Source organism: Pongo abelii, chromosome 6 (genome assembly GCF_028885655.2).
Source record: "Pongo abelii isolate AG06213 chromosome 6, NHGRI_mPonAbe1-v2.0_pri, whole genome shotgun sequence".
NCBI classification, from domain to species: Eukaryota; Metazoa; Chordata; class Mammalia; order Primates; family Hominidae; genus Pongo; species Pongo abelii.
In genome coordinates this window covers 78919088-78938993 of record NC_071991.2, presented here as the reverse complement: position 1 = coordinate 78938993, position 19906 = coordinate 78919088, and the positions used below count along the sequence as shown (strand labels likewise).

General features: G+C 39.7%; 1 long non-coding RNA gene across 1 annotated transcript; it reads right to left on the bottom strand.

The window, feature by feature from the left end:
- Positions 1 to 3454: 3454 nt before the first annotated feature.
- LOC129060396 (uncharacterized) lies at positions 3455 to 12075 on the bottom strand. The gene is made up of 3 exons (XR_008527081.1): positions 11982 to 12075; positions 6812 to 6987; positions 3455 to 3903 (listed from the first exon to the last, which is right to left on the bottom strand). It is a non-coding gene; the product is annotated as an uncharacterized LOC129060396 (long non-coding RNA).
- Positions 12076 to 19906: the final 7831 nt, after the last annotated feature.

The following is a 19906-nucleotide window of genomic DNA, read 5'->3' as shown; positions in this document are numbered from 1 at the left end:
TTTGGCTACAGCAACCAAAACAGCATGGCACTGGTACCAAAACAGATTTATAGACCAATGGAACAGAGCACAGGCCTCAGAAATAACACCACACATCCACAACCATCTGATCTCTGACAAACCTGACAAAAGCAATGGGGAAAGGATGCCCTATTTAATAAATGCGGTTGGGAAAACTGGCTAGCCATATGTAGAAAACTGAAACTGGAACCCTTCCTTACACCTTATACAAAAGTTAACTCAAGATATATGAAAGACTTAAACGTAAGACCTAAAACCATAAAAACCTAGAAGAAAACCTAGGCAATGCCATTTAGGACATAGGCATGAGCAAAGACTTCATGACTAAAACACAAAAAGCAATGGCAACAAAAGCCAAAATTGACAAATGGGATCTAGTTAAACTAAAGAGCTTCTGCACAGCAAAAGAAACTATCATTAGAGTGAACAGGCAACCTACAGAATGGGAGAACATTTTTGCAATCTATGCATCTGACAAAAGGCTAATATCCAGAATCTACAAGGAACTTAAACAAATTTACAAGAAAAAAACAACCTGATCAAAAAGTAGGTGAAGGATATGAACACACACTTCTCAAAAGAAGACATTTATGTGGCCAACATGTGAAAGAAAGCTCATCATCACTAGTCATTAGAGAAATGCAAATCCAAACCACAGTGAGATACCATCTCACATCAATTACAATGGTGATCATTAAAAAGTCAGGAAACAACAGATGCTGGAGAGGATGTGGAGAAATAGGAATGCTTTTATACTGTTGGTGGGAGTGTAAGTTAGTTCAACCATTGTGAAAGACAGTGTGGTGATTCCTCAAGGATCTAGAACCAGAAATACCATTTGACCCAGCAATCCCATTACTGGGTTTATACCCAAAGGATTATAAATCATTCTACTATAAAAGACACATGCACACATATGTTATTGCGGCACTGTTCACAATAGCAAAGACTTGGAACCAACCCAAATGGCCATCAATGATAGACTCGATAAAGAAAATGTGGCACATATATTCCATGGAATACTATGCAGCCATAAAAAAGGATGAGTTCATGTCCTTTGCAGGGACATAGATGAAGCTGGAAACCATCATTCATAGCAAACTAACACAAGAACAGAAAGCCAAACACTGCATGTTCTCACTCGTAAGTGGGAGCTGAACAGTGAGAACACATGGACACAGGGAGTAGAACATCACACACCAGGGCCTGTCGGGGGCTGGGGGGCTAGGGGAGAGATAGCATCAGGAGAAATACCTAATGGAGATGATGGGTTAATGGGTGCAGCAAACCACCACGGCACGTGTGTACCTATGTAACAAACCTGCACGTTCTGCACATGTATCCCAGAACTTAAAGTATAATTTAAAAAAAACCCAAAAAACAAACAAAAAAAACAAAACAGATGCGGATGAGAATGCAGAGAAAAGTGAACTCTTAAACACTGTTGGTGTGAATGTAAATTAGTACAGCTACTATGGAAAACAGTACAGAGATTTCTTAAAAAAACTAAAAATAGAACTACCATACAATTCAGCAAGCTCACTACTTGGTATCTATCCAAAGGAAAGAAAGTCATTATATCAAAGGGATACCTGCACCCCATGTTTATTGCAGCATTATTCACAATAGCCAAGATATAGAATCAATCTGTCTATTAATGAACAAATAGATGAAGAAAATGTGGTATATATACACAATGGAATACCATTTAGCCATTAAAAAAAGTAAAATCCTGTAATTTGCAACAACATGGATAGGACTGGAGGTCATCATGTTAAGTAAAATAAGCCAGGCACAGACATACAAATACCATATGCTATTCCTTGTATGTGGGAACTAAAGGTAGAGAGTAGAATGACAGATGTCAGAGGGTGGAAAGGAAGTATATGTGGATGGGCAGGGGTTGGTTACGACCTATAGAAATAAGTTTTAATGTTCGATGGCAGAATAAGGTGACGATAGTTAACAAAAATGTATATTTCAAAATAGCTAGAAGAGAGGACTGGAAATGTTCCCAACACATAGTCATAAATATTTGAGGTGATGGATATCCTAAATACTCTACCTTTATCATTACACATTCTACATATGTAACAAAATATCACACGTACCTCACAAATGTGTAGAAATACTATGTATTATTATTATTATTTATTTTTATATTTTTGAGACAGAGCCTTGCCCTGTCACCCAGGCTGGAGTACGGTGGCTCGATCTCAGCTCACTGCAACTTCCGCCTCCCAGGTTCTCAGGCAATTCTCCTGCCTCAGCCTCCCAAGTAGGTGGGACTACAGGTGCATGCCACCACACCCAGCTGATTTTTTGTACTCTTAGTAGAGACAGGGTTTCACTGTATTAGCCAGGGTGGTCTCAATCTTCTGACCTCATGATCTGCCCACTTCGGCCTCCCAAAGTGGTGGGATTACAGGCATGAGTCACTGCGCCTGGCCTATTATTATTATTAATTAATTATTAGTTAATAATAATTATACTTATTAATTAATAATAATTTTTAAAACAAAGGCCTCAGAACCAGGGGGCCAAAGGTGTAAATCTCAGTCCAATGAGAACACTGATGACCCAGCTCAAGCAAGTAGGTAGGAATAAAAAGGGGTAAATTCCTCCTTCCTCCACCTTTTTTTTTTTTTTTCCTATTGAGGGCCTCAAGACATTGAATGTTGCCTACTTTCATTGAGAAGGGCAATCTACTTTAGTGAGTCCACTGTTTCAAATGCTAATTTCATCTGGAACAACCTCACAGACACACTTGGAAATGCCCTTTAATTTGGAAACCCCATGGAGCAGTCCAGTGGACACGGTTACCATCCCAGTCCTCTTAACCTTTTTCAGAGAATCAGCTTTCTTGGTAATCTGGATCCCTGGAAAAGTGTGTATATGCACCACATTTTTGTTGTATCCAGGGGATCCCTGAACTCATCTGTGAGCTGGTTAAAGCCTTGGACCCGCCCTCTTAGCAAACTGTCCACATCATGTCCCCTGCACTCTGCACCACAACAATCAGGTGCCTTTCCTTGGGCACCTCTCCGCCTTATGGCGTCATGAGGCACTTGGCACCTCTAAGAGTAAATCACTTGATTTATTTAGTTCCTTCTCACAAATCAGATGGTGGACAATATAGAGCTAACATAAATAAAATAATGAAATGAACACAACCCTACCCCCCAAAAAGATTATGAACAAACCTTACTGAGTGGGGAAAAAATCTGACACCACTAAAACTTTCTCCAGCCCTACCAGCATTACTATGAAGTGTCTGATTGGTTTCAGGCTTTCACCAAAGTTGATACACACTCTATTTTTTTTACCTGTAACTCAAGGGGACAAGTTTGGGATGTGGTCGTTTCATATTCATCCTATGCATACAGTGGTTCCAGGTTGGGTTCCCAGGAAAACAGACGCTGAGATGGAAGTTAGTGTGCAGGCTGTTTATTAGGGAGTCACTCTTTGGAAATTAACACCTGTGGAAACAAGGCGTAGAACAAGTGTGGGCACAGGGAGACGTTAAGCTGTGAGGCAGGCCTGAGGACAGACTCTGCCAGTCCTTCAGCTTGCAGTAGAGCTAAGATGGGCCTTCCGAGTTGGCCTGCATTGGGAGGAATTGGCTGTGTCCCTATACTTCCTATCTCCATCAATCACTGGGTGTTGGCTTCCCAGGAAATACTTGACTTTTGACCAGGTGGCCCCCTGCAGCTGCAGCAATCCCTGAAGCAATCTACAGCAAAAGACCATGTGCTGACATCATTCTTCCAGCAGCGGGGCCACAATCCCTTTTTGAAGGGTGCGTCTCCATGTCCATCACACAAGCTGATCCACTTCAAGTAAGCTTCAATTCATACAAGTTTGGTTGGTTTTAAATGGAGTCTGTTTCAGAAAAGCAGGATTTCTACTATCAGAACTAATTCATTCAAATAATATTCATAAAATGCCTATGATGTGCCAGTTACTGTTTTAGGTGATAATGATATGGTGCTAAAAAGACTCTACCCTCAGTCTAGTGGAGGACTTAGAAAATAAAAAGATAAGGCAATAAATAACATAATTTCAGATAATGACAAGTGCCTTGAAGAAATTAAAGCAGGGTGAGAAATAAAAAATGACTGGGTAGGGGTGAAGGAGGTGCTAGCTTAGGTTAGTGGTCAGGGAAGGTGACATTTGAGTAGAGACTTGATTGAAAGGTAAGGCAAGTCCTGTGAAACTCTGGGGCTAAGAGTGTTTCAGGCAGAGAAAAGGAAATGTAAAGACCTTGAGCACGACTGAGCTTTGCACATTTAGGGGGCAGCAAGGCCAGCTAGGGGGAGTGACAGAGAAGGGGTAGGGTCAGAGAATCAAGACCTATGGGGCCTGAAAAGGAATGGAGATTCATTTTAAATATAATTGAAAATCCCTGGCGAGCTTTCATCAGGAAAGAGACAAAACCTACTTTACATTTTAAAACTGTCTGTGGAGAATGGGCAAGAGGACGTGTGGAAATAAAGATAATAGATTCAACATTTTTTATTGTAGTAAAATAGGCGTAACATTGAATTTACTATTTTAAACTTTTTTGAGTGTATAATTCAGTACATTCACACTTGTGCAACTGAAACCGACCCAATAGTCCCACAGAGGGTTCTTTTGGATAAACGTAGAAATTGACCCCTCTGGTCTTACAGCTTGAAACTCGCAATTGTTTTTGTTTGTTTGTTTGTTTTGTTTTGTTTTGTTTTTGAGACAGAGTGTCGCTGTATCACCCAGGCTGGAGTGCAGTGGTGCAATCTCGGCTCACTGCAGACTCTGCCTCCTGGGTTCACGCCATTCTCCTGCCTCAGCCTCCCAAGTAGCTGGGACTACAGGCGCCCGCCACAACGCGTGGCTAATTTTCTTTTTTGTATTTTTAGTAGAGACGGGGTTTCACCGTGTTAGCCACGATGGTCTCGATCTCCTGACCTTGTGATCCGCCTGCCTCAGCCTCCCAAAGTGCTGGGATTATAGGCGTGAGCCACTGCGCCCGGCCAACTCACAATTGTTTTATCCGAATTCTTTCCTCAGGAAATAACCCCCAGGCCTCTCAAAAAGTATCAAAGAACTGAAACTCACCAGATTACTGCATCCAGAGCCAGGCCTCTCATATTGTTTCCCTACTTTTCCCTAGTTCCGGTTCCCTCACACATTGTTACATTTCTTGCCTGCTATATAAACCCCTAATTTTAATCAGTCAGGGAGAAGGATTTGAGACTGAGCTCCCATTTCCTTGGCTGCATCACCCGATTAAATCCCTCTTCCTTTGCAATACTCATCATCTCAGTCATTGGCCTTCTGTGCAGTGAGCAGCAGGCACTAGACTGAACCCTTGTTGTTTCGGGAACACAACCATCACCACTATCCATCTCCAGAAATGTTCCATCAGTCAAACAGAAGCTCTGTACCTATTAAACAATAGCTCTTCATTTCGCTCTCCCTCCAGCCCCTGGTAACCATTATTCTATTCTTTCTATATGAATTTGACTATTCTAGGTATCTAAGTGGAAGTACACAGTATTTGTCCTTCTCTGTCTGGCTTATTTCACTTAGTGTAATGTTTTCAAAGTTCATCCATGTTATAGCATGTATCAGAATTTTATTCATTTTTGAAATTGAATATTTTATTCCATGTTCATACCACATTTTTTCATCCAACCATCAGTGAAAGTTTAGGTTGCCACAGCTTCCACTAACCACTACACCCTACAAAATGAACTTCATTGTATGTTATGTTCATTGTCAATGAAAATAGATAAAAATCCATACATTGTCTTCTTGCTCATTTTGAATGTTGGTGGTCTGTTTTCTTATAACATCAGCTTATCATAATTCATCTCAGGTTGATAAAGATTTTGCACTAAGAGGAGAAACTCTACATAAAAGTCTTTTTGTTGTTGTTGTCCAAGGAAAAACTTGCTATTTTTTTGTTAGCATTATCTTTAAAATGTACTTTACAGGAATGTTTTTAATTCACTTGCCTAGTTTGTGGGAATTAGTTAAATTGGTTAAAATTACAAATATAATTTCTACATCCACTTAATTATTGCACAACAATTCTACAAGCCCACTGCCCTTGATAGAACATTATTTTCCATGTTGGCAGGAATGAGGAGGTGTCCCAGTGACCCAGAATGAGGTCTGGCACATAGGAGATGCTCAGTGAGTATTTGTTGACTGTAAAGTTTAATAACATGCAGGAGGGTACCATCTACTTGTGGCATCGTGGGGAACCTCAGCATATCTCGTGACAAATGATCATAGGACATGTGGTCAGAGTGAGAATCCCAGTGTCAGTCACTACATTAATGTGTTGGGGATAATTTCTTATTTTTTTAGATTAAAAGAAAATGTAAATGGAAATTTTAATACTTTCTTCCTATATCCCAATGGATCATCTCGTACTGTGTATCCTTCTTGAAAACTGGTGATTTTTGACTTCAGAGGAAAATTATAATTTACTGAATTGACTTTATTTTTTTCAATTTCTTTTCAAGTATTTGTTTCAGGGAAATGTTGACTTAGCTTAGGTCTATATTGTGAGATGTAAATTGTGTGAAATCCTATTACATTTTGTTTATTAGTGATTCTATTTAATGAAGGCAGAACATCTCATTAAACATGACTAAATGATTATCTTTGATAACAGAATTGAACTTAGGCTATAAATGAGTCAATAAATTAATTGCTTGTCCCCACTGGTATTCAAAGAGATGCATCGGATCTCTACATAAGCTAGAAATGCTTATGGGCCTGTCGGCCAGTAGCATACCAAAATACTGTGTCTAGGCTGTGAGACATGGTTTAATGACCACTGCCAGAGGGTAGCTGCTGGCATTTTCTCCAATGTTCTCTCAGCTGCTGCTGCTTTTATTCAGCTGTGACAGACAATAAAGAACCTTCCAGGATCTACTGCAGCCACGGCCCCAATTATGGCTCAGATGTCATCTGCAGTAAGAAAAGACAATGTGACCACAAGCTTCCATAAGATCGGTATGCATTTCAATACAAGTGCTCTACAGAGATCCTTCCTTCAAAGAAACAGCTAGAAAAGCTCCAAGTCCTTGATGCTACCCCTAATAAATATAAATTCTCTATATTTTTCCCTTTGTTAAATTATGTATATTTAATTTGAATAATCAAGACACTTAATTCTGAGAAAACAAGTGGCCTATTTGTGTCAACCCATTACTTCTAGCTTTATTTCTCTACATATAAAATACAAAGGGCTCCTGACTCTTGTGATTGCTGCAGTGAATAGAAGGCTCAGTTTCTTGATGTGGAAGCTACCACACTAGCCAGCCACATGAAATTAGAGCAAGTTATAGCACTTGTGCATTTCAGTTTACTTATTTGTTGGGCCTAATTATGCTAGATTACTTAGAGAACTGATTGGTCTTTGATCCAATTGAGAAAGGATCCCTCCAAAGCAAACTGTGGCAACATTTGTTAATATCCTGGCAATGTTTTTAAAAAGAGGCCCTTTTAAAGAGAAAAGCAAATGTGAAATACAGCATACTTTGTTTTATTTATTGTTTTATTCACTTTCTTTTCTTTTCTTTTTTGTCTATTTTGTAGAAACAGAGTGTCACTATGTTGCCCAGGCTGGTCTCAAACTCCTGGGCCCAAGCGATCCTCCTGCCTTGGCCTCCCAAAGTGTTTGGATTACAGGTGTGAGCCACTGCATCCAGCCCCTGTTTTATTCACTTTATTGTGCTTTGCAGATACTATGTATTTTATAAACTGAAGGTTGTGGCAACCCTGGATAGAGCAAGCCTATTGGCACCATTTCTCTCTCTCTTTTTTTTGAGACAGAGTCTCACTCTGTCACCCAGGCTAGAGTGCGGTGGGTGGTATGATCTTAGGTTCAAGTGATTCTCGTGCCTTAACCTGCTGAGTAGCTGGGATTACAGGTGCATGCCACCATGCCTGGCTAATTTTTGTATTTTTAGTAGAGAAAGGGTTTTGCCATGTTGGTCAGGCTGGCGTCGAACTCCTGGCCTCAAGTGATTCGCCCGTCTTGGCCTCCCAAAGTGTTGGGATTACAGGTGTGAGCCACTGTGCCTGGCCTATTGGCAGCATTTTTCTAATAGCGTGTACTCACTTCACATCTCTGTGTCACATTTTGTTAATCTTCATAATATTTCAAACTTTTTTTTTATTATTGTTATGGTGATCTGTGATCAGCAATCTTCGATGTTACTATTATAATTGTATTAGGGCATGGTGAACTGCAACCATATTAGACAATGAACTTAATTGATAAATATTATGTGTGTTCTGACTGTTACACCAACTGGTCATTCCTCCAGCTCTCTCTCTCCATGGGCCTCCCTATTCCCTGAGACAACAATATTGAAGTTAGGCCAGTTAACAACCTTACAATGGCCTCCAAATGTTCAACTGAAAGGAAGAGTTGCACGTCTCTCACTTTAAGTCAAAAACTAGAAATTATTAAACTTAGTGAGAAAGATATGTCAAAAGCCAAGGCTGACTGAAAGCTAGGCCTCTTTTTTTTTTTTTTGAGACTGAGTCTCACTCCGTCGCCCAGGCTGGAGTGCAGTGGTGCGATCTCAGCTCACTGCAAGCTCCGCCTCCCAGGTTCACGCCATTCTCCTGCCTCAGCCTCCCGAGTAGCTGGGACTACAGGCGCCCGCCACCATGCCCGGCTAATTTTTTGTATTTTTAGTAGAGACAGGGTTTCATCTTGTTAGCCAGGATGGTCTCGATCTCCTGACCTCGTGATCCGCCCGCTTCGGCCTCCCAAAGTGCTGGGATTACAGGTTTGAGCCACCGCGCCCGGCCAAAACTAGGCCTCTTGTGCCAAATAGCCAAGTTGTGAATGCAAAGGAAAAGTTCTTGAAGAAAATTTAAAATGCTATTCTAGTGTACACACAAATGATAAGAAAGAAAAAACAGCCTTATTGTTGCTATGGAGAAAGTTTCAATGGTCTAGGTGGAAGATCAAACCAATCACAACATTCCTTTACACAAAAGCCTAATCCAAAGCAAGGCATTAACTCTCTTCAATTCTATAAAGTCTGAGAGAAGTGAAGAATCTACAGAAGAAAATTTTATAGCTAGCAGAAGTTGGTTCATAAGGTTAAAGAAATGAAGCCATTTCCGTAACATACAATGCAAAGTGAAGCATCAAATGCTGATGTAGAAGCTGCAGCAAGTTATCCAGAAGATCTAGCTTAGATTATTGATGAAAGTGGCTACATTACATATGCACTACGGAATACAATGAAGCCACAAAAAGAACGAGACCATGTCCTTTACAGGGACACAGATGGAGCTGGGAGGCCGTTATCCTTAGCAAACTAACACAGGGACAGAAAAGCAAATACCTCATCTCACTTATAAATGGGAGCTGAATTATGAGAACACATGGACAAATAGAGCGGAACAAAACACACTGGGGCCTATCAGAGGGTGGAGGGTGGGAGGAGGAAGAGAATCAGGAAAAATAACTAATGGGTAATAGCTTTATATCTGGCTGATGAAATAATCTGTAAAACAAATCTCCTTGACACAAGTTTACTTATGTAACAAACCTGTACTTGTACGCCTGAACTTAAATAAAAGTTGTAGCTACATTAACAAGAGATTTTTAATGTAGATGAAACAGTTTTCTGCTGGGAGAAGATGCCATCTAGTACTTTCATAGCTAGAGAGAAGTCAATGCCTAGTTTCAAAGCTTCAAACGACAGGCCCACTCTCTTGTTAGGGGCTATTGCAGTTACGGACTTTAAGTTGAAGCCATGCTCATTGATCATTCTGCAAATCCTAGGGCCTTTGAGAATTATGATAAATCTACTCTGCTTGTGTTCTATAAATGGAATAAGAAATCCTGGATGACAGCACATCTGTTTACAGAACGGTTAACTGAATATTTTAAGCCCACTGTTGAGACCTAATGCTCAGAAAAAAAAGATTCCCGTTCACTGCTCACCCAAGAACATATTCACCCAGGAACACTGATGGAGATGTATGAGGAGATTAATGTTGTTTTATGCCAGCTAATATAACATCCATTCTGCAATCCATGGATCAAGAAGTAATTTCAATTTACAAGTCTTATTTAAGAAACAAATTTCATAAGGCTATAGCTGTAATAGATAGCGATTCCTCTTGTGGATCTGGGCAAAGTAAATTGAAAAACTGGAAAGGATTCACTAGTCTAGATGACATTAGAACATTTGTGATTCATGGAAGGAGGTCAAATATTAATATTAACAGGAGTTTAGAATAAGTTGATTCCAACCTTCATGAATGACTTTGAGAGGTTCAAGACTTTAGCCAAGAAAGAAATTGCAGATGTGGTGAAAATGACAAAAGAACTAGAATTAGAAGTGGAGCCTAAAGATCTGACTAAACTGCTGCAATCTCATGATCAAACTTGAATGCGTATGGAGTTGCTGTTTTTTTTTTTTTTAGATGGAGTCTTGCTCTGTCGCCAGACTGGAGTGCAGTGGTGCCATCTCAGCTCACTGCAACCTCCATCTCCTGGGTTCAAATGATTCCCCTGCCTCAGCCTCCCGAGTAGCTGGGACTATAGGCACCTGCCACCACACCCAGCTAATTTTTTCTATTTTAGTAGAGACGGGGTTTCACCACGTTGGCCAGGATGGTCTCGATCTCTTGCCCTCGTGATTTACCTGCCTCGGCCTCCCAAAGTGCTGGGATTACAGGCATGAGCCACCGCGCCCAACCTATATGGAGTTACTTTTAAAGGATGAACAAAGAAGGTGGTTTAAGATGGAGACTACTCCTTTTGTTTGTTTGTTTGTTTTTTGAGACAGAGTCTCAGTCTGTTGCCCATGCTGGAGTGCAGTGCCATGATCTCAGCTCACTGCAACCTCTGTCGCCCGGGTTCAAGCAATTCTCCTTCCTCAGCCTCCCGAGTAGCTGGGATTACAGGCACCTGCCACCGCACCCAGCTAATTTTTGTATTTTTAGTAGAGACAGGGTTTCACCATCTTGGCCAGGCTGGTCTTGAACTCCTGACCTCATGATCCACCCACCTTGGCCTCCCAAAGTGCTGGGATTACAGGCGTGAGCCACTGCGCCCGGCCATGATGGAGACTACTCTTGATAGAAACGTGAATATTGTTGAGATGACAACAAAGGACTTAGAATATTCCATAAACGTAGTTGATAAAGCAGTGACAGGGTTTGAGAGGTACTGACCAATTTTGAAAAAAGTTCTACTGTGGGTAAAATGCTATCAAATATTACTGCATGCTACAGAGAAATCTTCCATGAAAGGAAAAGTCAATCGGTGTGGCAAACTTCATTGTAGTCTTATTTTATGAAATTACCGGAGCCACCCTAACCTCCTGCAACCACTACCCTTGATAAGTCAGCAGCCACCAACATCAAGGCAAGATCCTCCACTAACAAAGCGATTACAACTTGCTGAAGGCTCAGATGACTGTTAGCATTGTTTACCAATGAAGTATTTTTAAATTAAGGCATGTATGTTGTTTTTTAGACATAATGTAATTGCACACTTAATAGGCTACAGCAGAGTGTAAATGTAATTTTTATATGCACTGGAAAAGCAAAAAAGTTGTGTGACTTGCTTTATCATGATAATTTGCTTTACTGGAGTCTGGAACTGAACCTGCAATATCTCTGAGGTATGCCTGTAGTTAGTTGTAGGACTTAACATTTAATAGTTGCTTTATGCTTTCCAAAAACTTTTCAGGGATATGATATTGTTTGATCTTCACAAAAGTTAGGTGAAGTAAGAGGAACAGGGACTAATACTCAAATTTTATAAATACTTTATAGTTCAGAGAAGTTGAACCCAAGTGAATCCAACTTAGTTAAGGCAGACCTAGACCCTGAGCTAGGATGAGCCAACTGTTAGTTGAATATTTCCTTACAAAATATTTACCATCTAGGCCAGATAACTTAACCCAATCTTCAATTACCTCAATTCTGAAAAATGAGAACCACATTTTCTCCATCAGGCACAAGAATGTTGTGAAGCTAAAGTGCCTGTGCATGAAGCTCTGAGGATGTCTCTGGGATGAAAGGTGGTAAATGAATTTAACTTGTGATATGACAGCACACTGCTTTATGGCCTCATAGAAGCTATTTGGTGAGTTGGGAGTAAAGGCCGTGTACAGTGGCCATGTGAACAGCGGGGCCAGCTAAATGAACATCTAGACTTAATTGGAACCAAGAAATGCTTATTTGTGCAAACTGTGACTCCTTGATTTTGGGGTGATTCCATTTATATTCTTATTTCCTGGATAAGGAGCCAGACATACAAGGCTTTTTCCTTTTTTTTTTTTTTTTTGAGATGGAGTCTCACTCTGTCGCGCAGTCTGGAGTGCAGTGGTGCGATCTTGGCTCACTGCAACCTTCGCCTCCTGGGTTCAAGTGATTCTCCTGCCTCAGCCTCCCGAGTTGCTGGGATTACAGGTGTGTGCCACTACACCCGGCTAATTTTGTATTTTTGGTAGAGACCTGGTTTCACCATGTTGGCCAGGCTGGTCTTGAACTCCTGACCTCAGGTGATCCACCTGCCTTGGCCTCCCAAAGTGCTGGGATTACAGGCGTGACCTACCACACTTGGCCCGAAGACTTATTATTATCTCATCAGCCTTTCTCTCATGGAATTTGGCCTCAAAAATTAAGTAAACATTTAAGTCAAAAGGAGAGTGAGAATATTGCCTTCTAGCCTTTCATATAAGATTTGCTGGTATTTAATGAGGCCTGATTCTGCCTGGCACTGTGCCAATGCCCTTATTTACTGGTGAGAAAACTGACGTTCAGAGATGTAAAGTTATATGGTCTAGCTCACATAGCTTCTGTGTGGTGAAGCTGGGGTTCCAACTCAAGTCTAATTCCATTAGAGTCTTGCGTCTTTCCTACCTACTCATATGTACCAAGACTCAGTACAGGAGTTGGGCAAGGTTGGGTTGAGACTACAAGGGGAAATGGGTGGTGAGTCTACTTTCTGGGTATAGTCAAATTCGTTTTCTTACCTGATCATTCATTCATCCAGTATGTATTAAGCAACTACTGTGTGCAGACCCTTTTCTAGGTGCTGGAGAGACAACTAGGAACTATATAGAAATGGTCCTTTAAGAAACCTAAGGCTTGCTAGGAAAAGCAGACAAGTGAATGAGCAATAACACGAAGTGTCATACATGCTACTCTTAAGGTATTAAAAAAATCCTACTGGAGCACAGAAGAGGGGAGGATAATGTTTATGAGTGGGGAATGTTTATGTCATATCTGAAGTGGTTGATAAATGAAGGTAGAATGTTTAAATTGCAAGGACTTACCTCTCAGACATTTTACTATTTTTTCTCTAAAATTTATGTTTCTTTCTTTCACACACACACACACACACACACATACACACACACATCTATGATATATCCTAATATAGCCAGAGACCATGGGAACAGAAGTTTCATCATCAGCTGAGTTAGTGTGTGAATGGGTAGCAAGAGTTCTAGCATCACCAACAGCAGATGACCAGGTCATCTATGCTAAGTAAGAAGGTCTCCTCTTCCACGGCCTTCTTTTCATCAAGAAAAGACTCTAGTCAACCAAACTGTGCTTAGGTTTCAGACAACAAAGCTCCTACAGCCCCAAGGAAAAAAGAAAATGGAAATTTCATAGCATCTTGCTATAAAGTTTCTGATCATCTCTTCTTGGATTTCTTTCACGGATTCAGCTTCCTCTCCCCTTTATAGTTACTTATTTTTCTTTGGTGTCAATCTTGGACGGCACATTCAGCATGTGGGTCCTCTTTAGATGTGCACTCATTTTTAAGAAATCATATTTTGGAAACCAGTGGAAACTTTATCATTATCCAGGCAGCCCATTCCCATACACTGAATTATATTTTAAGCAAATTAAAGGAAATTTCTTCTCTCAGACACATAATTCTCAAGTTTGGCCTTTGACAAAGTAAGATTATAATGTGTTTTCTCCAATAAAAGGGAAACATTGTTTTCATTTTTGGCAATAGCAGGAAAAATGATATTGAATGTTACAATTGAATGTATAATTTTTCTTCCCAATGGATGTATTCTAAAAATGAGCTAAATATTTTAAATGTCTCATAGGATTGATAAATGATGGCTAAGTTTATTTTGTGAATAATTTTATGGTCTACCTTATATTTTAGGAAAAAAATAAACATCTCTCTGGCGTAACACTGTGGTATAAACACTATTTGTTTTTCAGAAACTAGATGAAATTTCATGTTTCTGCTTTTCTCATTATTCTTTCATAAGGTTTATATATTTTGAGGATAACTATATTTTGAAGAAAGGTTAAAAATTATTCATCCACTTACCTAAGAAATTACCTACTGGTGAGGATGAGTGCAAATATCTTTAAAAGTAAATAAAGTTGACAATGTACTATAGCCACCCTGCAGTTTCAGATTCAGCTGTTCTTCTAAAGAGAATGTGATTCTGGCTATGCTGAGAGAGCCTGCGGCAAGTACTTGAAATCCAACTTTGACAGGTTAGCTCTGACACCTCTGGGCTTTGTGGCTCTCCAGTACATACTACCACACCTTGTTAAAATGTCAACATAATTTACATGAACTTACAGAGACAACCAGTAGTAGCCTCAAGGCATATATAATTAAGCATTGCTGCAATAGAAAAAAATTATTTCTCTAAAGCCAAATATCTGCAACAAAACTATCATGCCCATTGGGCAGATGCCTAAGCAAGCTATGTCATGGTTCACCCAAAGCCATATCCTTGTGCTGTAGAAAGTGATGGTCTGGGCTTTATCTCCTATTGGATTAATCATTTGGCCATTTTCCTTTCCTAGACAGAAGATTTTATTTATTCCAAGATAGCGCCTATTTTGTAAAAAGGAAAATAACTCATGTTAAACATGTAATAGTCTATTTCTCTACTTACCTCAATATTTCTAACTATAAAGTAGGCGTAGGGCACCCATTTTAAAATCATGGGATACATGGGAGGAAGAGGGAAGGACTCATGCTGGAAACAGCAGAAGGACAAGAATTCCCTGTTGGTTTTTAATATGTGCCTGTCCCAGGTGCTTAATGAAACCTTGTAAATCTTCATCTTCCAAATGACTGGATTCAGTTTTTGGCAAAATAATACATTTTGGGCATCTTAACAAGGACAGCAGGGACATAGGGAGATAAGAAATATATCTCTGGATTTACTCCGCTAAACTTAAAACTTTTGTTTCTTTTGGAGAAAATCAATCCTCTTGATCTTTTTACCTAGACCAGAGTTTCCCTAGGTAAGGTAAAAGTTTCTCTGCTTGGCAGTTGAAAAGTACAATTACCACTCATCCTATTTTTAAGCTACACAAATGTTAAAATTATCTCTACTCAAAAACTTTCATGAATTGTTTTGAGATCTTTGAAGCAAAGCTATTGCGTGATTAATGGCCTCATTTCTGACCAGTTTGGAATGGTGGAGTCCATGGTCTGTCAGGATGAGAGAAACCAAGATGCTGGTGACACTTCTTTCTCTAGTGCCAGTCTCCATCCTTTAACTGAGAAAAAGATGATTGCATGGGCATTCAGTGGGTTAGCTAAGATGTTTTCCTGGCACAAAAATGGTGTCTGCTTTTCCAAAGGCATGGGTTACAAGTTATATTCTTTTCCTTTAAAAAATTAGCCCTGGAGCCTGTGGCTAACCCATGCCCCTTTTCACTTGAGTTGGCAGGGAATTTTTAAAAGTTTTCTGGCGTGGCCAAGATCTGAGAATTGCTTATTTATATTTAACATTTGTATATAATTATATTTAGCATAGATTTGGCTACAGGATTCCTGTGTACCCATTAGAAAATGGCACTATTCTGACCAATTCTAGGTATTGTACCATGAGTATGTTTTATTCCATCAAGTCATTTATTTTATGTCTTCAAATTGTAATTTTCCCTCTTAAAATAATGTTTTAATTTTATCTTCAAAATCAAAACTTTGTCTGCTTCCTGAATTTGGTTCTGTTACAAGTTGAATAGCATCACAAACCAGCAGTTTTTCTACTTTTTTTCTTCCACTTAAATGATTTACATGTTACAGAAAATATAGGATGGAGGTTTGTCTTCTGCCCAACTCTCCCAACTCCCTGTGATAAAGGCACCAACACAAATAGAAATAAAACCTACTTGAACATTAAGAGTCTTAGCTTAATAGACTTCTCTGGGAATCATAAGAGAAGTTTCCTTCTAAAATAATGCTGTTTATTTAACAGTGGGACTAATGGTAAGCTGAAATTCATTACATATTCATGAAACTGACTTACAGTAAAAGCAAATCTTAAAGGGAAAATCTTAGAACTGAGACTTCCAATATTATAGCTGGCATATAATTTGTTAAACAACTGATTAATTTCAAAAATTTTATTTTGACCTCTGAATTTGTTATACCCTCACTTTGCCTACTCTTAGAAAGTGAAAATTTCCAGATTGCTGAAGATTCTATACTATAATAATCTAATATCCATAATCTACGGATGTGACAGAAGGATGGAAAAATTGCTATGAATGTGATTCCCTCTGGAGGCAAAAGGCTGAAATGTCTTTAGGAAACGAATCATAAATTTCCTTAGCTGGAAAAAGCATGAAATATACACTCTAAACATGAAAAATTTCCACATAGTTGATGTAAAGTTAACTTGATGGGGAAGAGACAGCTGCAAACTAGAAACCAGGGAGGGGGAAGAAAAAACAATCTGAGACAGGACAATAAATGAGGAAACTGACAGTTTCATCAAGGGTCAAAGGAAATAGGTAGAAGTGTCAAAGTGTGGTCTGGGATGCTCACATCTAATAGAGGGCCTGGCTGCTCTTGTCATTCCCCTGGGGCTGTAGTGATTGAATGGAGGCTGCTTCCAGTGGCAAGCTAATTCCTCACCAGGGCAAGTAGAGGGATGGTGCAGAAAGACAGAGACTGTCAGGGACTGTTTCAGTATTAGGGAGCTACTGCCATGTAATTGTTTACATTCCAGATCCAGCCTCCAGACTAAAAGTTGACCAAATTCTTTATGGAAACATATCAGGGTTCAGTTTCCTAAAGGACCTAACATGTTGGTTTTGCTAAACAACTTATGACCAAAATAATAGAGGGGAGAAAAGGAGAGCAGTCCAAAGCACAGTGCGTCATGAGCTTCACTCAGTAAACAGAGCAATTAACCCCAAATTAAGACTGCTTTTTGCAAATAAATTTTTATTTTTTTCTTATTAAGCCTCTGTTCATATTTCCACCTTTTAAAGAAAAAAACTACAGGGTGAGCTTGCAGGAATGATGGGCAGGGGATCCGGAACAAGGAGGAGTCACCAATACATAGGGCCCTCTATCTCTCTCCCCATATCTCTCAAAGATTTCCTGTGATCCAATTACTATGTGTCACCGGCAGTCTGTCATTTGATTCGTACAACATACTAGGAAGTAAAACTGGGACTCAGAGAGCTGAAGAAACTTGGAACTTGCTGAAGGTTACACCACTGTTTAGTCATGGAGTGTGCTAGGGAACCTGAATGGTGGAAAAACCAACTTTCCAGAGGTCTCCTTCGCAGGAAGATGACAGCAGGGGCTCGTGGCCTCTCTGCTGGGACATAGGCAGGGGTCACTGCAGGTGTATCCACATCACTGTCACATGTAACTTGTCTGTTATCAGTAGAAAGGCAATCTTTCCAGGCCTCTTCTAGACCGAAAGGTAAGTAGGGCTGTCCCTTTTTTGCTGTCATCTCACATCCTAGAAAGTGTTATCTAATCACCAGTGCCTACTCTTTGTAGTGATGAAAAAGACACAAGTATAGAAAGTCATTTTATAGTTTATGCTTAGTTTCCTGTAAAAGGGTTTATTTGCATTCTCCTTTTGCCTTGCAGATGCCAAATAAGGGATCTTTAACTCTTAGAATAAGTTTGTAATCCTTAGAACACATCCTTTTCTTGTTGCCTCTTAGTTACAGAGTATAAGGAGAAATAAGTGAGCACCTTTTTTTTTTTATAGCTGGAGAGAAGGAAGCAGGGAAATGAAACAAGGACAAACATGTATTCTCTTCAGAAACCCCAGATATTTCCAACTTTCAAGTATGTTCAGGTCATGTGTATTCAGTTTGATACTACAATTGCTAACTATGAAAAGGAATTTTGAAGCTAATATTTTACAAATACAGGAGAAGGCAAATGATTTTTTTTCCACAAGTTAAAAATTACACAGTATGCTAAGGCTGTATTATAGAATTATATTGGACATGGGAGGCAGAAGCAAATTGATAGATACATTTATAGATGAAAGGGGGTAGAAATAATTTGAGTTTAACTAGAAAAATAAACTATCTTATCCTCAAATGACTAAGTGTTTAGTCATTTTGCATATTAATGTAGTGATGGATTTTAAGATATGAAACTATAAGATGTTATGAAAATTTTTAAATAAAATTAAAGAGCTTTCATATAAATACATCCTAATATAGATTAGCTTTTTTTTTTTTTTTTTTTGAGACAGAGTCTCGCTGTGTCACCCAGGCTGGAGTGCAGTGGCACAATCTCGGCTCACTGCAAGCTCCGTCTCCCAGGTTCACACCATTCTCCTGCCTCAGCCTCCTGAGTAGCTGGAGCTACAGGTGCCCGCCACCACACCTGGCTAATTTTTTGTATTTTTAGTAGAGATGGGGTTTCACCGTGTTAGCCAGAATGGTCTCGATCTCCTGACCTTGTGATCCGCCTGCCTCAGCCTTCCAAGAGAGGGATTACAGGTGTGAGCCACTGCGCCTGGCCTAGATTAGCTTTTAAAAAATTATTTATTTTCATCTAAAGTTATATGTGCTTTCAAAATAATCTTCAGTAACTTCAAAGTATTTTAATTGAATAAATGCCTATTCAAGCATACTTGGTGGAATTAAAACAGTAAAAACATTCATGCAGTTGACCAGGATTATTTACTTCTTAATGCTGATTTTTGACAACTGACTTTGTAAAACATACTTTATTTCCTATGCCAAGAGAGAGGAACCATAAAAGGAACTAAATTTTGCATAAAACTTTATTATTATTTTAAAAAGTTAGGGAAAGGAAGAAAAACTAATAGATTAACATGGACATCTAATCTGCCTTGTAAAAAGAGAAATTTTCCTAAATTTGCTCCATCTTTCCAAGTCAAGTTATACTTTTACATATTAATATTCTTTTTTTTTTTTTTTTGGAGACGGCGTCTTGCTCTTTTGCCCAGGTCGGACTGCAGTGGCGCTGTCTCAGCTCACTGCAAGCTCTGCCTCCCGGGTTCACACCATTCTCCTGCCTCAGCCTCCTGAGTAGCTGGGATTACAGGCGCCCGCCACCGCTCCTGGCTAATTTTTTGTATTTTTAGTAGAGATGGGGTTTCCCCGTGTTAGCCAAGATGGTCTCAATCTCCTGACCTCGTGATCTGCCCGCCTCAGCCTCTCAAAGTGCTGGGATTACAGGCATGAGCCACCGTGCCTGGCCTACATATTAATATTCTTAAGTGCAAAGTTTTAAGTAACTTGGAAATGAAGATGGTATGAGTTGATGGCAATGTTTTAAATAGAAATCCTCAACCTAGGGCCAGGTGCAGTGGCTCATGCCTGTAATCCCAGCACTCTGGGAGGCCCAGGCAGGTGCATCACCTGAGATTAGGAGTTCAAGACCAGCCAGGCCAACATGGTGAAACTCCATCTCTACTAAAAATGAAAAAAAAAAAAAAAATCAGCCAGGTGTGGTGGTGTGCGCTTGTATTCCCAGCTACTTGGGAGGCTGAGAATTGCTTGAACCCAGGAGAGAGAGGTTGCAGTGAGCCGAGATTGCTCCACTGCACTCCACTCTGGGTGACAGAGTAAGACCCCATCTCAAAACAAAACACAAAAG